We start from the raw sequence: 18,457 nt of genomic DNA, 5'->3' as shown, positions 1-18,457 counted from the left end.
TCAGATTTTTTCCGAAATTGTGACCCTGGGGCTTAGTAATTTTTTCAAAAAAATCATCTTCCGCCGGTTAAGTTGTCGAGGTCTGATTTCTTGTCCTGTGGTAAAAAGCCTCCTGTTTCGACTGCCAAACCTTTCAGGGGAGCATTTGTAACCGCTGGGCACCATTTTTGAGTGAGTTGCCGAAAGTCACATTTTTTCTGAAATTGTGACCCCGGGGCTCAGGGATTTTTTCAAAAAAATATTTTTCCACTGGTTAAGTTGTCGAGGTCTGATTTCTAGTCTTGTGAAAAAAAGCCTTCTGTTTCGACCGCCAAACCTTTCAGGGGAGCATTTGCCACCGTTGGGCACCATTTTTGAGTGAATTGCCGAAAGTCACATTTTTTCCGAAATTGTGACCCCGGGGCTTAGGGATTTTTTCAAAAAACTATTTTTCTGCCGTTTAAGTTCTCTCTCTTTTTTTTTTTTACTAATCTTTTTATTGATATTTTGGAAACGACATCAAACAATACAAAAGAAAAAGACTGAAAAGAAGAAAAGCAAACAAACAAACAAACAACAACAACAACAACGCCTATAAACATAAAACAAACAAACCAAAATAACATCAATCAATTGACTTCCTTCCATCTCAGTTTAGGCAAAGTAAACTCATAGCTTATCTGCAGATTGTATTATATCAGCTCTTTACATCGCCGAAAGTCACATTTTTTTCTGAAATTGTGACCCCGGGGCTTAGGGATTTTTTCAAAAAAATATTTTTCCACCGGTTAAGTTGTCGAGGTCTGATTTCTTGTGCTGTGATAAAAAGCCTTCTGTTTCGACCGCCAAACCTTTCAGGGGAGCATTTGTAACAGCTGGGCACAATTTTTGAGTGAATTGCCGAAAGTCACATTTTTTTCTGAAATTGTGACACCGGGGCTTAGGGATTTTTTCAAAAAAATATTTTTCCACCGGTTAAGTTGTCGAGGTCTGATTTCTTGTGCTGTGAAAAAAAGGCTTCTGTTTCGACCGCCAAACCTTTCAGGGGAGCATTTTCAACCGTTGGGCACCATTTTTGAGTGAATTGCCGAAAGTCACATTTTTTCTGAAATTGTGACCCCGGGGCTTAGGTATTTTTTCAAAAAAATATTTTTCCACCGGTTAAGTTGTCGAGGTCTGATTTCTTCTCCTGTGAAAAAAAGCCTTCTGTTTCGACCGCCAAACCTTTCAGGGGAGCATTTTCAACCGTTGGGCACCATTTTTGAGTGAATTGCCGAAAGTCAGATTTTTTCTGAAATTGTGACCCCGGGGCTTAGGGATTTTTTGAAAAAAATATTTTTCCACCGGTTAAGTTGTCGAGGTCTGATTTCTTCTCCTGTGAAAAAAAGCCTTCTGTTTCGACCGCCAAACCTTTCAGGGGAGCATTTTCAACCGTTGGGCACCATTTTTGAGTGAATTGCCGAAAGTCAGATTTTTTCTGAAATTGTGACCCCGGGGATTAGGGATTTTTTGAAAAAAATATTTTTCCACCGGTTAAGTTGTCGAGGTCTGATTTCTAGTCTTGTGAAAAAAAGCCTTCTGTTTCGACCGCCAAACGTTTCAGGGGAGCATTTGTAACCGCTGGGCACCATTTAGGAGTGAATTGCCGAAAGTCAGGTTTTTTCAAAAAACTATTTTTCCACCGGTTAAGTTCTCGAGGTCTGATTTCTTGTCCTGTGATAAAAAGCCTTCTGTTTCAATCGCCTAACCTTTCAGGGGAGCATTTGCTACCGTTGGGCACCATTTTTGAGTGAATTGCCGAAAGTCACATTTTTTTCTGAAATTGTGACACCGGGGCTTAGGGATTTTTCAAAAAAATATTTTTCCACCGGTTAAGTTGTCGAGGTCTGATTTCTTGTCCTGTGATAAAAATCCTTCTGTTTCGATCGCCATACCTTTCAGGGGAGCATTTGCCACCGTTGGGCACCATTTTTGAGTGAATTGCCGAAAGTCAGATTTTTTCAGAAATTGTGACCCTGGGTCTTAGGAATTTTTTCAAAAAAATCTTCTTCCGCCGGTTAAGTTGTCGAGGTCTGATTTCTTGTCCTGTGGTAAAAAGCCTTCTGTTTCGACTGCCAAACCTTTCAGGGGAGTATTTGCAACCGTTGGGCACCATTTTTGAGTGAATTGCCGAAAGTCACATTTTTTCTGAAATTGTGACGCCGGGGCTTAGGTATTTTTTCAAAAAAATATTTTTGCACCCGTTAAGTTGTCGAGGTCTGATTTCTAGTCCTGTGAAAAAAAGCCTTCTGTTTCGACCGCCAAACCTTTCAGGGGAGCATTTGGAAAGATAGGGCACCATTTTTGAGTGAATTGCCGAAAGTCAGATTTTTTCTGAAAATGGGACCCCGGGGCTTAGGGATTTTTTCAAAAAAATCTTCTTCCGCTGGTTAAGTTGTCGAGGTCTGATTTCTTGTCCTGTGGTAAAAAGCCTTCTGTTTCGACCGCCAAACCTTTCAGGGGAGCATTTGGAACCATAGGGCACCATTTTTGAGTGAGTTGCCGAAAATCACATTTTTTCTGAAATTGTGACACCGGGGCTCAGGGATTTTTTCAAAAAAATATTTTTCCACTGGTTTAGTTGTCGAGGTCTGATTTCTAGTCTTGTGAAAAAAAGCCCTCTGTTTCTACCGCCAAACCCTTCAGGGGAGCATTTGTAACCGCTGGGCACCATTTTTGAGTGAATTGCCGAAAGTCACATTTTTTTCTGAAATTGTGACACCGGGGCTTAGGGATTTTTTCAAAAAAATATTTTTCCACCGGTTAAGTTGTCGAGGTCTGATTTCTTGTCCTGTGATAAAAATCCTTCTGTTTCGACCGCCAAACCTTTCAGGGGAGCATTTGGAAAGATAGGGCACCATTTTTGAGTGAATTGCCGAAAGTCAGATTTTTTCTGAAAATGGGACCCCGGGGCTTAGGGATTTTTTCAAAAAAATCTTCTTCCGCCGGTTAAGTTGTCGAGGTCTGATTTCTTGTCCTGTGGTAAAAAGCCTTCTGTTTCGACCGCCAAACCTTTCAGGGGAGCATTTGTAACCGCTGGGCACCATCTTTGAGTGAATTGCCGAAAGTCACATTTTTTTCTGAAATTGTGACACCGGGGCTTAGGGATTTTTTCAAAAGAATATTTTTCCACCGGTTAACTTGTCGAGGTCTGATTTCTTGTCCTGTGATAAAAATCCTTCTGTTTCGACCGCCAAACCTTTCAGGGGAGCATTTGCCACCGTTGGGCACCATTTTTGAGTGAATTGCCGAAAGTCAGATTTTTTCTGAAATTGTGACCCTGGGTCTTAGGAATTTTTTCAAAAAAATCTTCTTCCGCCGGTTAAGTTGTCGAGCATTTGGAACCATAGGGCACCATTTTTGAGTGAATTGCCGAAAGTCAGATTTTTACTGAAATTGTGACCCCGGGGCTTAGGGATTTTTTCAAAAAAATCTTCTTCCGCCGGTTAAATTCTCGAGGTCTGATTTATTGTCCTGTGATAAAAAGCCTTCTGTTTCAATCGCCAAACCTTTCAGGGGAGCATTTGCCACCGTTGGGCACCATTTTTGAGTGAATTGCCGAAAGTCACATTTTTTCTGAAATTGTGACCCCGGGGCTTAGGGATTTTTTCAAAAAAATATTTTTCTACCGGTTAAATTCTCGAGGTCTGATTTATTGTCCTGTGATAAAAAGCCTTCTGTTTCGACCGCCAAACCTTTCAGGAGAGCATTTGGAACCATAGGGCACCATTTTTGAGTGAATTGCCGAAAATCAGATTTTTTCCGAAATTGTGACCCTGGGGCTTAGTAATTTTTTCAAAAAAATCTTCTTCCGCCGGTGAAGTAGTCGAGGTCTGATTTCTTGTCCTGTGGTAAAAAGCCTCCTGTTTCGACTGCCAAACCTTTCAGGGGAGCATTTGCAACCGTTGGGCACCATTTTTGAGTGAATTGCCGAAAGTAACATTTTTTCTGAAATTGTGACCCCGGGGCTTAGGTATTTTTTCAAAAAAATATTTTTGCACCCGTTAAGTTGTCGAGGTCTGATTTCTAGTCCTGTGAAAAAAAGCCTTCTGTTTCGAACGCCAAACCTTTCAGGGGAGCATTTGGAAAGATAGGGCACCATTTTTGAGTGAATTGCCGAAAGTCAGATTTTTTCTGAAAATGGGACCCCGGGGCTTAGGGATTTTTTCAAAAAAATCTTCTTCCGCTGGTTAAGTTGTCGAGGTCTGATTTCTTGTCCTGTGGTAAAAAGCCTTCTGTTTCGACCGCCAAACCTTTCAGGGGAGCATTTGTAACCGCTGGGCACCATCTTTGAGTGAATTGCCGAAAGTCACATTTTTTTCTGAAATTGTGACACCGGGGCTTAGGGATTTTTTCAAAAGAATATTTTTCCACCGGTTAACTTGTCGAGGTCTGATTTCTTGTCCTGTGATAAAAATCCTTCTGTTTCGACCGCCAAACCTTTCAGGGGAGCATTTGCCACCGTTGGGCACCATTTTTGAGTGAATTGCCGAAAGTCAGATTTTTTCTGAAATTGTGACCCTGGGTCTTAGGAATTTTTTCAAAAAAATCTTCTTCCGCCGGTTAAGTTGTCGAGCATTTGGAACCATAGGGCACCATTTTTGAGTGAATTGCCGAAAGTCAGATGTTTACTGAAATTGTGACCCCGGGGCTTAGGGATTTTTTCAAAAAAATCTTCTTCCGCCGGTTAAATTCTCGAGGTCTGATTTATTGTCCTGTGATAAAAAGCCTTCTGTTTCAATCGCCAAACCTTTCAGGGGAGCATTTGCCACCGTTGGGCACCATTTTTGAGTGAATTGCCGAAAGTCACATTTTTTCTGAAATTGTGACCCCGGGGCTTAGGGATTTTTTCAAAAAAATATTTTTCTACCGGTTAAATTCTCGAGGTCTGATTTATTGTCCTGTGATAAAAAGCCTTCTGTTTCGACCGCCAAACCTTTCAGGAGAGCATTTGCCACCGTTGGGCACCATTTTTGAGTGAATTGCCGAAAGTCAGATTTTTTCTGAAATTGTGACCCCGGGGCTTAGGGATTTTTTGAAAAAAATATTTTTCCACCGGTTAAGTTCTCGAGGTCTGATTTCTTGTCCTGTGATAAAAAGCCTTCTGTTTCGACCGCCAAACCTTTCAGGGGAGCATTTTCAACCGTTGGGCACCATTTTTGAGTGAATTGCTGAAAGTCAGATTTTTTCTGAAATTGTGACCCCGGGGATTAGGTATTTTTTGAAAAAAATATTTTTCCACCGGTTAAGTTGTCGAGGTCTGATTTCTTGTCCTGTGAAAAAAATCCTTCTGTTTCGACCGCCAAACCTTTCAGGGGAGCATTTGTAACCGCTGGGCACCATTTTTGAGTGAATTGCCGAAAGTCACATTTTTTCTGAAATTGTGACCCCGGGGCATAGAGATTTTTTCAAAAAACTATTTTTTTGCTTGTAAGGTCTCGAGGTCTGATTTCTTGTCCTGTGATAAAAAGCCTTCTGTTTCAATCGCCAAACCTTTCAGGGGAGCATTTGCCACCGTTGGGCACCATTTTTGAGTGAATTGCCGAAAGTCAGATTTTTTCCGAAATTGTGACCCTGGGGCTTAGGAATTTTTTCAAAAAAATCTTCTTCCGCCGGTTAAGTTGTCGAGGTCTGATTTCTTGTCCTGTGGTAAAAAGCCTTCTGTTTCGACCGCCAAACCTTTCAGGGGAGCATTTGGAACCATAGGGCACCATTTTTGAGTGAATTGCCGAAAGTCAGATTTTTTCTGAAATTGTGACCCCGGGGCTTAGGGATTTTTTCAAAAAACTATTTTTCTGCCGGTTAAGTTCTCGAGGTCTGATTTCTTGTCCTGTGATAAAAAGCCTTCTGATTCAATCGCCAAACCTTTCAGGGGAGCATTTTCAACCTTTGGGCACCATTTTTGAGTGAATTGCCGAAAGTCAGATTTTTTCTGAAATTGTGACCCCGGGGCTTAGGGATTTTTTCAAAAAAATCTTCTTCCGCTGGTTAAGTCTGATTTCTTGTCCTGTGGTAAAAAGCCTTCTTATTCAATCGCCAAACCATTCAGGGGAGCATTTGCCACCGTTGGGCACCATTTTTGAGTGAATTGCCGAAAGTCAGATTTTTTCTGAAATTGTGACCCCGGGGCTTAGGGATTTTTTCAAAAAAATATTTTTCCACCCGTTAAGTTGTCGAGGTCTGATTTCTTGTCCTGTGAAAAAAAGCCTGCTGTTTCGACCGCCAAACATTTCAGGGGAGCATTTTCAACCGTTGGGCACCATTTTTGAGCGAATTGCCGAAAGTCACATTTTTTCTGAAATTGTGACCCCGGGGCTTAGGTATTTTTTCAAAAAAATATTTTTGCACCCGTTAAGTTGTCGAGGTCTGATTTCTAGTCCTGTGAAAAAAAGCCTGCTGTTTCGACTGCCAAACCTTTCAGGGGAGTATTTGCAACCGTTGGGCACCATTTTTGAGTGAATTGCCGAAAGTCACATTTTTTCTGAAATTGTGACGCCGGGGCTTAGGTATTTTTTCAAAAAAATATTTTTGCACCCGTTAAGTTGTCGAGGTCTGATTTCTAGTCCTGTGAAAAAAAGCCTTCTGTTTCGACCGCCAAACCTTTCAGGGGAGCATTTGGAAAGATAGGGCACCATTTTTGAGTGAATTGCCGAAAGTCAGATTTTTTCTGAAAATGGGACCCCGGGGCTTAGGGATTTTTTCAAAAAAATCTTCTTCCGCTGGTTAAGTTGTCGAGGTCTGATTTCTTGTCCTGTGGTAAAAAGCCTTCTGTTTCGACCGCCAAACCTTTCAGGGGAGCATTTGGAACCATAGGGCACCATTTTTGAGTGAGTTGCCGAAAATCACATTTTTTCTGAAATTGTGACACCGGGGCTCAGGGATTTTTTCAAAAAAATATTTTTCCACTGGTTTAGTTGTCGAGGTCTGATTTCTAGTCTTGTGAAAAAAAGCCCTCTGTTTCTACCGCCAAACCCTTCAGGGGAGCATTTGTAACCGCTGGGCACCATTTTTGAGTGAATTGCCGAAAGTCACATTTTTTTCTGAAATTGTGACACCGGGGCTTAGGGATTTTTTCAAAAAAATATTTTTCCACCGGTTAAGTTGTCGAGGTCTGATTTCTTGTCCTGTGATAAAAATCCTTCTGTTTCGACCGCCAAACCTTTCAGGGGAGCATTTGGAAAGATAGGGCACCATTTTTGAGTGAATTGCCGAAAGTCAGATTTTTTCTGAAAATGGGACCCCGGGGCTTAGGGATTTTTTCAAAAAAATCTTCTTCCGCCGGTTAAGTTGTCGAGGTCTGATTTCTTGTCCTGTGGTAAAAAGCCTTCTGTTTCGACCGCCAAACCTTTCAGGGGAGCATTTGTAACCGCTGGGCACCATCTTTGAGTGAATTGCCGAAAGTCACATTTTTTTCTGAAATTGTGACACCGGGGCTTAGGGATTTTTTCAAAAGAATATTTTTCCACCGGTTAACTTGTCGAGGTCTGATTTCTTGTCCTGTGATAAAAATCCTTCTGTTTCGACCGCCAAACCTTTCAGGGGAGCATTTGCCACCGTTGGGCACCATTTTTGAGTGAATTGCCGAAAGTCAGATTTTTTCTGAAATTGTGACCCTGGGTCTTAGGAATTTTTTCAAAAAAATCTTCTTCCGCCGGTTAAGTTGTCGAGCATTTGGAACCATAGGGCACCATTTTTGAGTGAATTGCCGAAAGTCAGATGTTTACTGAAATTGTGACCCCGGGGCTTAGGGATTTTTTCAAAAAAATCTTCTTCCGCCGGTTAAATTCTCGAGGTCTGATTTATTGTCCTGTGATAAAAAGCCTTCTGTTTCAATCGCCAAACCTTTCAGGGGAGCATTTGCCACCGTTGGGCACCATTTTTGAGTGAATTGCCGAAAGTCACATTTTTTCTGAAATTGTGACCCCGGGGCTTAGGGATTTTTTCAAAAAAATATTTTTCTACCGGTTAAATTCTCGAGGTCTGATTTATTGTCCTGTGATAAAAAGCCTTCTGTTTCGACCGCCAAACCTTTCAGGAGAGCATTTGGAACCATAGGGCACCATTTTTGAGTGAATTGCCGAAAATCAGATTTTTTCCGAAATTGTGACCCTGGGGCTCAGTAATTTTTTCAAAAAAATCTTCTTCCGCCGGTGAAGTAGTCGAGGTCTGATTTCTTGTCCTGTGGTAAAAAGCCTCCTGTTTCGACTGCCAAACCTTTCAGGGGAGCATTTGCAACCGTTGGGCACCATTTTTGAGTGAATTGCCGAAAGTAACATTTTTTCTGAAATTGTGACCCCGGGGCTTAGGTATTTTTTCAAAAAAATATTTTTGCACCCGTTAAGTTGTCGAGGTCTGATTTCTAGTCCTGTGAAAAAAAGCCTTCTGTTTCGAACGCCAAACCTTTCAGGGGAGCATTTGGAAAGATAGGGCACCATTTTTGAGTGAATTGCCGAAAGTCAGATTTTTTCTGAAAATGGGACCCCGGGGCTTAGGGATTTTTTCAAAAAAATCTTCTTCCGCTGGTTAAGTTGTCGAGGTCTGATTTCTTGTCCTGTGGTAAAAAGCCTTCTGTTTCGACCGCCAAACCTTTCAGGGGAGCATTTGTAACCGCTGGGCACCATCTTTGAGTGAATTGCCGAAAGTCACATTTTTTTCTGAAATTGTGACACCGGGGCTTAGGGATTTTTTCAAAAGAATATTTTTCCACCGGTTAACTTGTCGAGGTCTGATTTCTTGTCCTGTGATAAAAATCCTTCTGTTTCGACCGCCAAACCTTTCAGGGGAGCATTTGCCACCGTTGGGCACCATTTTTGAGTGAATTGCCGAAAGTCAGATTTTTTCTGAAATTGTGACCCTGGGTCTTAGGAATTTTTTCAAAAAAATCTTCTTCCGCCGGTTAAGTTGTCGAGCATTTGGAACCATAGGGCACCATTTTTGAGTGAATTGCCGAAAGTCAGATGTTTACTGAAATTGTGACCCCGGGGCTTAGGGATTTTTTCAAAAAAATCTTCTTCCGCCGGTTAAATTCTCGAGGTCTGATTTATTGTCCTGTGATAAAAAGCCTTCTGTTTCAATCGCCAAACCTTTCAGGGGAGCATTTGCCACCGTTGGGCACCATTTTTGAGTGAATTGCCGAAAGTCACATTTTTTCTGAAATTGTGACCCCGGGGCTTAGGGATTTTTTCAAAAAAATATTTTTCTACCGGTTAAATTCTCGAGGTCTGATTTATTGTCCTGTGATAAAAAGCCTTCTGTTTCGACCGCCAAACCTTTCAGGAGAGCATTTGCCACCGTTGGGCACCATTTTTGAGTGAATTGCCGAAAGTCAGATTTTTTCTGAAATTGTGACCCCGGGGCTTAGGGATTTTTTGAAAAAAATATTTTTCCACCGGTTAAGTTCTCGAGGTCTGATTTCTTGTCCTGTGATAAAAAGCCTTCTGTTTCGACCGCCAAACCTTTCAGGGGAGCATTTTCAACCGTTGGGCACCATTTTTGAGTGAATTGCTGAAAGTCAGATTTTTTCTGAAATTGTGACCCCGGGGATTAGGTATTTTTTGAAAAAAATATTTTTCCACCGGTTAAGTTGTCGAGGTCTGATTTCTTGTCCTGTGAAAAAAATCCTTCTGTTTCGACCGCCAAACCTTTCAGGGGAGCATTTGTAACCGCTGGGCACCATTTTTGAGTGAATTGCCGAAAGTCACATTTTTTCTGAAATTGTGACCCCGGGGCATAGAGATTTTTTCAAAAAACTATTTTTTTGCTTGTAAGGTCTCGAGGTCTGATTTCTTGTCCTGTGATAAAAAGCCTTCTGTTTCAATCGCCAAACCTTTCAGGGGAGCATTTGCCACCGTTGGGCACCATTTTTGAGTGAATTGCCGAAAGTCAGATTTTTTCCGAAATTGTGACCCTGGGGCTTAGGAATTTTTTCAAAAAAATCTTCTTCCGCCGGTTAAGTTGTCGAGGTCTGATTTCTTGTCCTGTGGTAAAAAGCCTTCTGTTTCGACCGCCAAACCTTTCAGGGGAGCATTTGGAACCATAGGGCACCATTTTTGAGTGAATTGCCGAAAGTCAGATTTTTTCTGAAATTGTGACCCCGGGGCTTAGGGATTTTTTCAAAAAACTATTTTTCTGCCGGTTAAGTTCTCGAGGTCTGATTTCTTGTCCTGTGATAAAAAGCCTTCTGATTCAATCGCCAAACCTTTCAGGGGAGCATTTTCAACCTTTGGGCACCATTTTTGAGTGAATTGCCGAAAGTCAGATTTTTTCTGAAATTGTGACCCCGGGGCTTAGGGATTTTTTCAAAAAAATCTTCTTCCGCTGGTTAAGTCTGATTTCTTGTCCTGTGGTAAAAAGCCTTCTTATTCAATCGCCAAACCATTCAGGGGAGCATTTGCCACCGTTGGGCACCATTTTTGAGTGAATTGCCGAAAGTCAGATTTTTTCTGAAATTGTGACCCCGGGGCTTAGGGATTTTTTCAAAAAAATATTTTTCCACCCGTTAAGTTGTCGAGGTCTGATTTCTTGTCCTGTGAAAAAAAGCCTGCTGTTTCGACCGCCAAACATTTCAGGGGAGCATTTTCAACCGTTGGGCACCATTTTTGAGCGAATTGCCGAAAGTCACATTTTTTCTGAAATTGTGACCCCGGGGCTTAGGTATTTTTTCAAAAAAATATTTTTGCACCCGTTAAGTTGTCGAGGTCTGATTTCTAGTCCTGTGAAAAAAAGCCTTCTGTTTCGAACGCCAAACCTTTCAGGGGAGCATTTGGAAAGATAGGGCACCATTTTTGAGTGAATTGCCGAAAGTCAGATTTTTTCTGAAAATGGGACCCCGGGGCTTAGGGATTTTTTCAAAAAAATCTTCTTCCGCTGGTTAAGTTGTCGAGGTCTGATTTCTTGTCCTGTGGTAAAAAGCCTTCTGTTTCGACCGCCAAACCTTTCAGGGGAGCATTTGTAACCGCTGGGCACCATCTTTGAGTGAATTGCCGAAAGTCACATTTTTTTCTGAAATTGTGACACCGGGGCTTAGGGATTTTTTCAAAAGAATATTTTTCCACCGGTTAACTTGTCGAGGTCTGATTTCTTGTCCTGTGATAAAAATCCTTCTGTTTCGACCGCCAAACCTTTCAGGGGAGCATTTGCCACCGTTGGGCACCATTTTTGAGTGATTTGCCGAAAGTCAGATTTTTTCTGAAATTGTGACCCTGGGTCTTAGGAATTTTTTCAAAAAAATCTTCTTCCGCCGGTTAAGTTGTCGAGCATTTGGAACCATAGGGCACCATTTTTGAGTGAATTGCCGAAAGTCAGATGTTTACTGAAATTGTGACCCCGGGGCTTAGGGATTTTTTCAAAAAAATCTTCTTCCGCCGGTTAAATTCTCGAGGTCTGATTTATTGTCCTGTGATAAAAAGCCTTCTGTTTCAATCGCCAAACCTTTCAGGGGAGCATTTGCCACCGTTGGGCACCATTTTTGAGTGAATTGCCGAAAGTCACATTTTTTCTGAAATTGTGACCCCGGGGCTTAGGGATTTTTTCAAAAAAATATTTTTCTACCGGTTAAATTCTCGAGGTCTGATTTATTGTCCTGTGATAAAAAGCCTTCTGTTTCGACCGCCAAACCTTTCAGGAGAGCATTTGCCACCGTTGGGCACCATTTTTGAGTGAATTGCCGAAAGTCAGATTTTTTCTGAAATTGTGACCCCGGGGCTTAGGGATTTTTTGAAAAAAATATTTTTCCACCGGTTAAGTTCTCGAGGTCTGATTTCTTGTCCTGTGATAAAAAGCCTTCTGTTTCGACCGCCAAACCTTTCAGGGGAGCATTTTCAACCGTTGGGCACCATTTTTGAGTGAATTGCTGAAAGTCAGATTTTTTCTGAAATTGTGACCCCGGGGATTAGGTATTTTTTGAAAAAAATATTTTTCCACCGGTTAAGTTGTCGAGGTCTGATTTCTTGTCCTGTGAAAAAAATCCTTCTGTTTCGACCGCCAAACCTTTCAGGGGAGCATTTGTAACCGCTGGGCACCATTTTTGAGTGAATTGCCGAAAGTCACATTTTTTCTGAAATTGTGACCCCGGGGCATAGAGATTTTTTCAAAAAACTATTTTTTTGCTTGTAAGGTCTCGAGGTCTGATTTCTTGTCCTGTGATAAAAAGCCTTCTGTTTCAATCGCCAAACCTTTCAGGTGAGCATTTGCCACCGTTGGGCACCATTTTTGAGTGAATTGCCGAAAGTCAGATTTTTTCCGAAATTGTGACCCTGGGGCTTAGGAATTTTTTCAAAAAAATCTTCTTCCGCCGGTTAAGTTGTCGAGGTCTGATTTCTTGTCCTGTGGTAAAAAGCCTTCTGTTTCGACCGCCAAACCTTTCAGGGGAGCATTTGGAACCATAGGGCACCATTTTTGAGTGAATTGCCGAAAGTCAGATTTTTTCTGAAATTGTGACCCCGGGGCTAAGGGATTTTTTCAAAAAACTATTTTTCTGCCGGTTAAGTTCTCGAGGTCTGATTTCTTGTCCTGTGATAAAAAGCCTTCTGATTCAATCGCCAAACCTTTCAGGGGAGCATTTTCAACCTTTGGGCACCATTTTTGAGTGAATTGCCGAAAGTCAGATTTTTTCTGAAATTGTGACCCCGGGGCTTAGGGATTTTTTCAAAAAAATCTTCTTCCGCTGGTTAAGTCTGATTTCTTGTCCTGTGGTAAAAAGCCTTCTTATTCAATCGCCAAACCATTCAGGGGAGCATTTGCCACCGTTGGGCACCATTTTTGAGTGAATTGCCGAAAGTCAGATTTTTTCTGAAATTGTGACCCCGGGGCTTAGGGATTTTTTCAAAAAAATATTTTTCCACCCGTTAAGTTGTCGAGGTCTGATTTCTTGTCCTGCGAAAAAAAGCCTGCTGTTTCGACCGCCAAACATTTCAGGGGAGCATTTTCAACCGTTGGGCACCATTTTTGAGCGAATTGCCGAAAGTCACATTTTTTCTGAAATTGTGACCCCGGGGCTTAGAGATTTTTTGAAAAAAATATTTTTCCACCGGTTAAGTTGTCGAGGTCTGATTTCTAGTCTTGTGAAAAAAAGCCTTCTGTTTTGACCGCCAAACCTTTCAGGGGAGCATTTGCAACCTCTGGGCACCATTTTTGAGTGAATTGCCGAAAGTCAGATTTTTTCTGAAATTGTGACCCCGGGGCTTAGGGATTTTTTCAAAAAAGTCTTCTTCCGCCGGTTAAGTTGTCGAGGTCTGATTTCTTCTCCTGTGGTAAAAAGCCTTCTGTTTCTTCCACCAAACCTTTCAGGGGAGCATTTGGAACCATAGGGCACCATTTTTGAGTGAATTGCCGAAAGTCACATTTTTTCTGAAATTGTGACCCCGGGGCTTAGAGATTTTTTCAAAAAAATATTTTTCCGCCCGTTAAGTTGTCGAGGTCTGATTTCTAGTCCTGTGAAAAAAAGCCTTCTGTTTCGACCACCAAACCTTTCAGGAGAGCATTTGCTACCTCTGGGCACCATTTTTGAGTGAATTGCCGAAAGTCGGATTTTTTCTCAAATTGTGCCCCCGGGGCTTAGGGATTTTTTCAAAAAAATATTTTTCCACCCGTTAAGTTGTCGAGGTCTGATTTCTTGTCCTGTGGTAAAAAGCCTTCTTATTCAATCGCCAAACCTTTCAGGGGAGCATTTGCCACCGTTGGGCACCATTTTTGAGTGAATTGCTGAAACTCACATTTTTTCTGAAATTGTGACCCCGGGGCTTAGAGATTTTTTCAAAAAACTATTTTTCTGCCGGTTAAGTTCTCGAGGTCTGATTTCTTGTCCTGTGATAAAAAGCCTGCTGTTTCGACCGCCAAACCTTTCAGGGGAGCATTTGCCACCGTTGGGCACCATGTTTGAGTGAATTGCCGAAAGTCAGATTTTTTCTGAAATTGTGACCCCGGGGCTTAGAGATTTTTTGAAAAAAATATTTTTCCACCGGTTAAGTTGTCGAGGTCTGATTTCTAGTCTTGTGAAAAAAAGCCTTCTGTTTTGACCGCCAAACCTTTCAGGGGAGCATTTGTAACCGCTGGGCACCATTTTTGAGTGAATTGCCAAAAGTCAGATTGTTTCCGAAATTGTGACCCTGGGGCTTAGAGATTTTTTCAAAAAACTATTTTTCTGCCGGTTAAGTTCTCGAGGTCTGATTTCTTGTCCTGTGAAAAAAAGCCTTCTGTTTTGACCGCCAAACCTTTCAGGGGAGCATTTGCCACCGTTGGGCACCATTTTTGAGTGAATTGCTGAAACTCACATTTTTTCTGAAATTGTGACCCCGGGGCTTAGAGATTTTTTCAAAAAACTATTTTTCTGCCGGTTAAGTTCTCGAGGTCTGATTTCTTGTCCTGTGATAAAAAGCCTGCTGTTTCGATCGCCAAACCTTTCAGGGGAGCATTTGCCACCGTTGGGCACCATGTTTGAGTGAATTGCCGAAAGTCAGATTTTTTCTGAAATTGTGACCCCGGGGCTTAGAGATTTTTTGAAAAAAATATTTTTCCACCGGTTAAGTTGTCGAGGTCTGATTTCTAGTCTTGTGAAAAAAAGCCTTCTGTTTTGACCGCCAAACCTTTCAGGGGAGCATTTGTAACCGCTGGGCACCATTTTTGAGTGAATTGCCAAAAGTCACATTTTTTCTGAAATTGTGACCCCGGGGCTTAGAGATATTTTCAAAAAACTATTTTTCTGCCGGTTAAGTTCTCGAGGTCTGATTTCTTGTCCTGTGAAAAAAAGCCTTCTGTTTTGACCGCCAAACCTTTCAGGGGAGCATTTGCCACCGTTGGGCACCATTTTTGAGTGAATTGCTGAAACTCACATTTTTTCTGAAATTGTGACCCCGGGGCTTAGAGATTTTTTCAAAAAACTATTTTTCTGCCGGTTAAGTTCTCGAGGTCTGATTTCTTGTCCTGTGATAAAAAGCCTGCTGTTTCGACCGCCAAACCTTTCAGGGGAGCATTTGCCACCGTTGGGCACCATGTTTGAGTGAATTGCCGAAAGTCAGATTTTTTCTGAAATTGTGACCCCGGGGCTTAGGGATATTTTGAAAAAAATATTTTTCCACCGGTTAAGTTGTCGAGGTCTGATTTCTTGTCCTGTGAAAAAAAGCCTTCTGTTTCGACCGCCAAACCTTTCAGGGGAGCATTTTCAACCGTTGGGCACCATTTTTGAGTGAATTGCCAAAAGTCAGATTTTTTCTGAAATTGTGACCCCGGGGCTTAGGGATTTTTTCAAAAAACTATATTTCTGCCGGTGAAGTTCTCGAGGTCTGATTTCTTGTCCTGTGATAAAAACCCTTCTGATTCAATCGCCAAAGCTTTCAGGGGAGCATTTGGAACCGTTGGGCACCATTTTTGAGTGAATTGCCGAAAGTCAGATTTTTTCTGAAATTGTGACCCCGGGGCTTAGGGATTTTTTCAAAAAAATCTTCTTCCGCCGGTTAAGTTGTCAAGGTCTGATTTCTAGTCTTGTGAAAAAAAGCCTTTTTTTCGACCGCCAAACCTTTCAGGGGAGCATTTGTAACCGCTGGGCACCATTTTTGAGTGAATTGCCGAAAGTCACATTTTTTCTGAAATTGTGACCCCGGGGCTCAGGGATTTTTTCAAAAAAATATTTTTCCACTGGTTAAGTTGTCGAGGTCTGATTTCTAGTCTTGTGAAAAAAAGCCTTCTGTTTCTACCGCCAAACATTTCAGGGGAGCATTTGTAACCGCTGGGCACCATTTTTGAGAGAATTGCCGAAAGTCACATTTTTTTCTGAAATTGTGACCCCGGGGCTCAGGGATTTTTTCAAAAAAATATTTTTCCACCCGTTAAGTTGTCGAGGTCTGATTTCTAGTCCTGTGAAAAAAAGCCTTCTGTTTCAATCGCCAAACCTTTCAGGGGAGCATTTGGAACCATAGGGCACCATTTTTGAGTGAATTGCCGAAAGTTACATTTTTTCTGAAATTGTGACCCCGGGGCTTAGGGATTTTTTTCAAAAAAATATTTTTCCACCCATTAAGTTGTCGAGGTCTGATTTCTAGTCCTGTGAAAAAAAGCCTTCTGTTTCAATCGCCAAACCTTTCAGGAGAGCACTTGCAACCTCTGGGCACCATTTTTGAGTGAATTGCCGAAAGTCGGTTTTTTTCTCAAATTGTGACCCCGGGGCTTAGAGATTTTTTGAAAAAAATATTGTTCCACCGGTTAAGTTCTCGAGGTCTGATTTCTTGTCCTGTGATAAAAAGCCTTCTGTTTCAATCGCCTAACCTTTCAGGGGAGGATTTGCCACCGTTGGGCACCATTTTCGAGTGAATTGCCGAAAGTCAGATTTTTTCTGAAATTGTGACCCCGGGGCTTAGAGATTTTTTCAAACAACTATTTTTCTGCCGGTTAAGTTCTCGAGGTCTGATTTCTTGTCCTGTGGTAAAAAGCCTTCTCTTTCGACCGCCAAACCTTTCAGGGGAGCATTTGCCACCTTTGGGCACGATTTTTGAGTGAATTGCCGAAAGTCAGATTTTTTCTCATATTGTGACCCCGGGGCTTAGGGATTTTTTCAAAAAAATCTTCTTCCGCCGGTTAAGTTGTCGAGGTCTGATTTCTTGTCCTGTGGTAAAAAGCCTTCTGTTTCGACCCCCAAACCTTTCAGGGGAGCATTTGGAACCATAGGGCACCATTGTTGAGTGAATTGCCGAAAGTCAGATTGTGTCTCAAATTGTGACCCCGGGGCTTAGGGATTATCTCGAAAAAATCTTCTTCCGCCGGTTAAGTTGTCGAGGTGTGATTTCTTGTCCTGTGGTAAAAAGCTTTCTGTTTCGACTGCCAAACCTTTCAGGGGAGCATTTGGAACCATAGGGCACCATTTTTGAGTGAATTGCCGAAAGTCAGATTTTTACTGAAATTGTGACCCCGGGGCTTAGGGATTTTTTCAAAAAAATCTTCTTCCGCCGGTTAAGTTGTCAAGGTCTGATTTCTAGTCTTCTGAAAAAAAGCCTTTTTTTCGACCGCCAAACCTTTCAGGGGAGCATTTGTAACCGCTGGGCACCATTTTTGAGTGAATTGCCGAAAGTCACATTTTTTCTGAAATTGTGACCCCGGGGCTCAGGGATTTTTTCAAAAAAATATTTTTTCCACTGGTTAAGTTGTCGAGGTCTGATTTCTAGTCTTGTGAAAAAAAGCTTTCTGTTTCTACCGCCAAACATTTCAGGGGAGCATTTGTAACCGCTGGGCACCATTTTTGAGTGAATTGCCGAAAGTCACATTTTTTTCTGAAATTGTGACACCGGGGCTTAGGGATTTTTTCAAAAAAATATTTTTCCACCGGTTAAGTTGTCGAGGTCTGATTTCTTGTCCTGTGATAAAAATCCTTCTTTTTCGACCGCCAAACCTTTCAGGGGAGCATTTGAAACCGTTGGGCACCATTTTTGAGTGAATTGCCGAAAGTCACATTTTTTTCTGAAATTGTGACCCCGGGGCTCAGGGATTTTTTCAAAAAAATATTTTTCCACCCGTTAAGTTGTCGAGGTCTGATTTATAGTCCTGTGAAAAAAAGCCTTCTGTTTCGACCGCCAAACCTTTCAGGGGAGCATTTGCAACCTCTGGGCACCATTTTTGAGTTAATTGCCGAAAGTCAGATTTTTTCTGAAATTGTGACCCCGGGGCTTAGGGATTTTTTCAAAGAAATCTTCTTCCGCCGGTTAAGTTGTCGAGGTCTGATTTCTAGTCCTGTGAAAAAAAGCCTCCTGTTTCAATCGCCAAACCTTTCAGGGGAGCATTTGCCACCGTTGGGCACAATTTTTGAGTGAATTGCCGAAAGTTACATTTTTTCTGAAATTGTGACCCCGGGGCTTAGGGATTTTTTCAAAAAAATATTTTTCCACCCATTAAGTTGTCTAGGTCTGATTTCTAGTCCTGTGAAAAAAAGCCTTCTGTTTCGATCGCCAAACCTTTCAGAAGAGCACTTGCAACCTCTGGGCACCATTTTTGAGTGAATTGCCGAAAGTCGGATTTTTTCTCAAATTGTGACCCCGGGGCTTAGGGATTTTTTCAAAAAAATCTTCTTCCGCCGGTTAAGTTGTCGAGGTCTGATTTCTTGTCCTGTGGTAAAAAGCCTTCTGTTTCGACCGCCAAACCTTTCAGGGGAGCATTTGGAACCATAGGGCACCATTTTTGAGTGAATTGCCGAAAGTCAGATTTTTTCTGATATTGTGACCCCGGGGCTTAGGGATTTTTTCAAAAAACTATTTTTCTGCCGGTTAAGTTCTCGAGGTCTGATTTCTTGTCCTGTGGTAAAAAGCCTTCTCTTTCGACCGCCAAACCTTTCAGGGGAGCATTTGCCACCGTTGGGCACCATTTTTGAGTGAATTGCCAAAAGTCACATTTTTTCTGAAATTGTGACCCCGGGGCTTAGAGATTTTTTGAAAAAAATATTTTTCCACCGGTTAAGTTGTCA

Source organism: Podarcis raffonei, chromosome 1, assembly GCF_027172205.1.
Source record: "Podarcis raffonei isolate rPodRaf1 chromosome 1, rPodRaf1.pri, whole genome shotgun sequence".
Lineage (NCBI taxonomy): Eukaryota > Metazoa > Chordata > Lepidosauria > Squamata > Lacertidae > Podarcis > Podarcis raffonei.
The sequence above is the reverse complement of the archived record's forward strand: the minus strand, read 5'-3'. Positions refer to the sequence as shown.